The sequence below is a fragment of the Ascaphus truei genome, unplaced genomic scaffold, assembly GCF_040206685.1.
Source record: "Ascaphus truei isolate aAscTru1 unplaced genomic scaffold, aAscTru1.hap1 HAP1_SCAFFOLD_1617, whole genome shotgun sequence".
Lineage (NCBI taxonomy): Eukaryota > Metazoa > Chordata > Amphibia > Anura > Ascaphidae > Ascaphus > Ascaphus truei.
Window position 1 is genome coordinate 23672 of NW_027454508.1, and position 5615 is coordinate 29286.

At 48.6% G+C, this 5615-nt stretch overlaps 1 long non-coding RNA gene across 1 annotated transcript; it reads right to left on the reverse strand.

The window, feature by feature from the left end:
* Positions 1-219: 219 nt before the first annotated feature.
* Positions 220-3432, reverse strand: LOC142476618 (uncharacterized). Its single transcript, XR_012791851.1, has 2 exons — positions 3256-3432; positions 220-473 (listed from the first exon to the last, which is right to left on the reverse strand). It is a non-coding gene; the product is annotated as an uncharacterized LOC142476618 (long non-coding RNA).
* Positions 3433-5615: the final 2183 nt, after the last annotated feature.

A 5615-nucleotide genomic window follows, 5' to 3' on the forward strand; every position in this document is an offset into this window, starting at 1 on the left:
CCTTTATGTACTGACCTGGGTACCCCCTCACCGTCACAATAGGTACCTGTGTATGTATAATGTGTAAGACGTGTGTATAGGTACCTGTGTATGTATAATGTGTAAGACGTGTATATAGGTGCCTGTGTATGTATAATGTGCAGGATGTGTATAGGTGCCTGTGTATGTATAATGTGTAAGACACCCTGGGGCTGCTGATCAGAACACAGGAGACATTAGAACATGTTACATGCTTTATTGATGCTCTATGTAGGGATGATCGGCAGCCTGGTTGGCGTGTGAGCTCAATACATCATGTTTGTGACATTGCATGTGAAAGCCATGTTTAGAGGCGGGGGCAGCTCACGGGGTTACAGGTCGCACTTTGCAGCGCCTGGGTAGTTCCTTCAGGAGTCCTCTTACATGCAGCAAACACTGCACTCTGCACGGGTTGTAAATGTCCATGCACATTATTTCATCCATAGTCAGGCCTCCTGGGGAGAGAGAGCACAGGGTCACTAATACAGAGAGACGTCCTGCACACAGGGTCACTAATACAGAGAGACATCCTGCACACAGGGTCACTAATACAGAGAGACATCCTGCACACAGGGTCACTAATACAGAGAGACATCCTGCACACAGGGTCACTAATACAGAGAGACATCCTGCACACAGGGCCACTAATACAGAGACACATCCTGCACACAGGGCCACTAATACAGAGAGACATCCTGCACACAGGGTCACTAATACAGAGACATCCTGCACACGAGGTCACTAATACAGAGAGACATCCGGCACACAGGGTCACTAATACAGAGAGACATCCTGCACATGAGGTCACTAATACAGAGAGACCTCCTGCACACGAGGTCACTAATACAGAGACATCCTGCATACAGGTTGTAATACAGAGAGACATCCTACACACAGGTTGTAATACAGAGAGACATCCTGCACACAGGGTCACTAATACAGAGAGACATCCTGCACACAGGGTCACTAATACAGAGAGACATCCTGCACACAGGGACTAATACAAAGACATCCTGCACACAGGTTGTAATACAGAGAGACATCCTACACACAGGTTGTAATACAGAGAGACATCCTGCACACAGGGTCACTAATACAGAGACATCCTGCACACAGGGTCACTAATACAGAGAGAGACATCCTGCACACAGGGACACTAATACAGAGAGACATCCTGCACACAGGGTCACTAATACAGAGAGACATCCTGCACACAGGGACTAATACAGAGGGACGTCCTGCACACAGGGTCACTAATACAGAGACATCCTGCACACAGGGACACTAATACAGAGAGACATCCTGCACATAGGGTCACTAATACAGAGAGACATCCTGCACACAGGGACACTAATACAGAGAGACATCCTGCACATAGGGTCACTAATACAGAGAGACATCCTGCACACAGGGACTAATACAGAGAGACATCCTGCACTCATAGTCTAATACAGAGACATCCTGCACATAGGGTCACTAATACAAAGAGACATCCTGCACACAGGGACTAATACAGAGAGACATCCTGCACTCGTAGTCTAATACAGAGACATCCTGCACATAGGATCAAATACAGAGAGACATCCTGCACACAGGGTCACTAATACAGAGAGACATCCTGCACACAGGGTCACTAATACAGAGAGACATCCTGCACATAGGATCACTAATACAGAGAGACATCCTGCACATAGGCTCACTAATACAGAGAGCCATCCTGCACACAGGGACTAATACAGAGACATCCTGCACTCATAGTCTAATACAGAGACGTCCTGCACACATAGTCTAATACAGAGACATCCTGCACACATGATGTAATACAGAGAGACATCCCACACACACCTTGGGGCGTTTCTTGTGAGACTTTTCGCCCTTGTTTTACAGCTAGAAATGGAGATAAATGGGACCCAAAGAACCGCCCGTTACTGACCCAAACGTGGGGATTTATCCGGCTTTCGCTGCCAAAGTTTCCCCAAAACGGGGAAATAACAGTGCAGCGTAATCACTAACGCCAGATTGTGTTTAATGGGCGGAGTCATCAAAGCGCCGTATGTAATGGTGACTGGCGCTGATTCGGGGCGATATTTAATGGCGGCTGCGCTGATTCTGGGCGATATGTAATGGCGGCTGGCGCTGATTCGGGGCTATACGTAATGGCGGCTGGCACTGATTTGGGGTGATATGCAATGGCGACTGGCACTGATTCGGGGTGATTTGTAAGGGCGACTGGCGCTGATTCGGGGCGATATGTAATGGCGGCTGGCGCTGATTCGGGCGATATGTAATGGCGACTGGCGCCGATTCGGGCGATATGTAATGGCGACTGGCGCTGATTTGGGGCCATATGTAATGGCGCATGGCGCTGATTCGGGGCGATATGTAATGGCGGCTGGCGCTGATTCTGGGCGATATGTAATGGCGGCTGGCACTGATTCGGGGCGATATGTAATGGCGGATGGTGCTGATTCGGGGCGATATATAATGGCAGCTAGCGCTGGTCGGGGAGATATGTAATGGCAGCTGGCGCTGATTCGGGGAGATATGTAATGGCAGCTGGGCTGATTACGGGCGATATGTAAAGGCGGCTGGCGCTGATTCGGGGAGATATGTAATGGCGGCTGGGCTGATTACGGGCGATATGTAAAGGCGGCTGGCGCTGATTCGGGGAGATATGTAATGGCGGCTGGCGCTGATTCGGGGTGATATGTAATGGCGGCTCGCGCTGATTCGGGGCGATATTTAATGGCGGTTGGTGCTATTTCGAGACGATGGCGCGGAACGCACTTTGACATCTCCCAGACAATGTCTTTTTTGGACAATCTGCGGCCTTTTCCCGGGTTTGATGCAGAACCAACAATGGATCATTTCTCCGAGTCTCCTGCCAGAAAACCAGTTCCCAGCCGCAGGAGACGAGAGAAGCGCCGCGTCTCCCGGTGTCGTTCTGCCATTAATGTGCGGGGATTGCTAGGAGAATGGGAGTTTTTAGCTCTTGTTTTGCAGCTGGAAGAATTTGTGGAGCAGCAAAGCGAGACTGACTGATAAAACCAACTTAGCAATGTGGCCAGATCACTAGATCCCCTTGTGACTGATCTCACAGGCTTACAGCAGGAAACCCAACAGCTCACATCTCTCTGCTCCTGATACAGGAGACACTGTGTATAAGGAAGGATAGAGCCAGAAATCCCAGCATAGGAGAGGTGTTATGTACGTGTATACCGGGGCAGGATCACTTACCCTCACAGCTGGGTACCCAGGAGGATACAGCACAAAGAACAAGCAGCAGCAGGAAGAGGATTCTCATGGCTGGTCAGAGGCTCAGGAGATGCAGGGACACAGGCTCTGGGCTTTGTGTGTAGCTGTGATAAGCTGTGTGTCCCTCACAGGGTATTATCCCACACGGGACTCTCAGCATGTGATACTTCCCTAATGCTGGCACGCCCCATGTTACTGTCTTACTGGTCCCATGGTACTGTGCTAATATGTTTAATATACATATACCAATAGTTCCATGGTTACTGTCTCTGTGCTAATATGTTGAATATACATATACCAATAGTTCCATGTATACTGTCTTACTGGTCCCATGGTACTGTGCTAATACGTTTAATAAACATATACCAATAGATGTTAGTCACGGGAGACCAGGCATTTGTGCCTTTTTACCAGGATCATATATTGAGCAAAATTGTAAATTTATTCGCAGGAAAAGGTAGACACACAATGATACACAAACTACATAAGAAGAGACACACTTACTTGGGAACTGAGGTAAAAAAACTAGACTTTCTTAGCTGTATGGCACTCTAAATAAGTCTTTCTTTTTCCGGGACTTAGCCCGAAATGTCCTGGAACTCAAATTGGCATGACATTCCAGACGCCAGCGCTCCCTTCTCTCCAGAGGACTTGCTTTTGCTTGACCGGGACTTTAGTTCCGTCCCGGAATTAAAATCAGCTTGAAATCCCAACCGTGACCTCTACGTTCGTTTTTGATAACTTGGTCCCAAAAAGCTGGACTTAGAAAATATTCCGGGTTGGTTTTTCTGAAGCCGGTGGCTTGCTATTATAAGGGATCTGTCTGAACATCCAGGAAGTGACATCATCTCTTCCGAAGCTACCACGGCCATCCTGCTTCCTGGCAAATCCTGCCCCTACTCCCCTGACAGGAAATCAGCCTCTCTTTGGTTGTCATTGCCTGCAGCTGCCTCTGGCCTTTAAAAGGCAGGCAGTTGCTACTAGTCTTTGCTCGTGCAAAGTATTGGATACATTGTTCTGTCTGAGCTCTCTGTTGCCTTTGATTTGTCTGCTGCCTGCCTCGATCTCAGAACCGGACCTGACTGCCCGCTGCCTGCCTCGACCCTGGAACCGGACCTGACTACCCTTTGCCTGCTGCCTGCCTCGGAACCGGACCTGACTACACTTTGCCTGCGGCCTGCCTCGAGCTCGGAACCGGACCTGACTACCCTTTGCCTGCTGCCTGCCTCAACCCCGGAACCGGACCTGACTACCCTTTGCCTGCTGCCTGCCTCGGAACCGGACCTGACTACCCTTTGCCTGCTGCCTGCCTCAGAACCGGACCTGACTACCCTTTGTCTGCTGCCTGCCTCGACCCCAGAACCGGACCTGACTACCCTTTGCCTGCTGCCTGCCTCGACCCCGGAACCAAACCTGACTACCCTTTGCCTGCTGCCTGCCTCGGAACCGGACCTGACTACCTTTTGCCTGCTGCCTTGGAACCGGACCTGGCTACCCTTTGCCTGCTGCCTGCCTCGGAACCGGACCTGACTACCTTTTGCCTGCTGCCTTGGAACCGGACCTGGCTACTCTTTGCCTGCTGCCTGCCTCAGAACCGGACCTGACTACCCTTTGCCTGCTGCCTGGCAACTTAGCAGGGTGCCCTTTGAAGTACGGAGATGAAAAATCCCTCAGCTGATTCTTCCATAACATATGGGCATGTTAATGGATTAATTGCCGGTCTGGCAGGAAAGGGTTCCGGTCTGTACATTTTAAAGCACCATTGAAATAGTTTATTTTTATGTGTATGTATAGTACGACCTCTCAAACTTGAAGTTTTTATGAAGAATCAATTCTATTAAAACCACAAGAAATTCTGCAGGTGGTCCCAAGGGGAATAGGATGTCTTCCAAGTAAATCCCTGATAACATCAACTCCATCCTGGTGTGGAATATTCGTGTATAAACTCGAGACGTCTAGCGTGACCAATAGAACGCATTTCAGAGTTTCATGTTTGATCTCTGCCAGTTAGTTGATGAAGCTGGTGGTTGTCACGGTAGCTTGTGACAAGTTGTAATTTACACCAAAACTATATATAAATATATATATACCTGGGTTTGAACTGGGACGAGACTTAGATATGATAAATATAATTTATTCCTTGATAAAGGTGAACACAACAGATATGTACAAATAACAGGCAAAATATAGACACTTACTTAAAGATTATGGCAAGAAAGCCAGCAGGATTACAGACTGGCCACTTCTCCCATATTTCAGCTGACATCACAGCAAAACAGTAGCGATGAAATGTCCGGGAAGCGCAATATATGTAAAAAAGAATAAAATACAATAGTGATAGT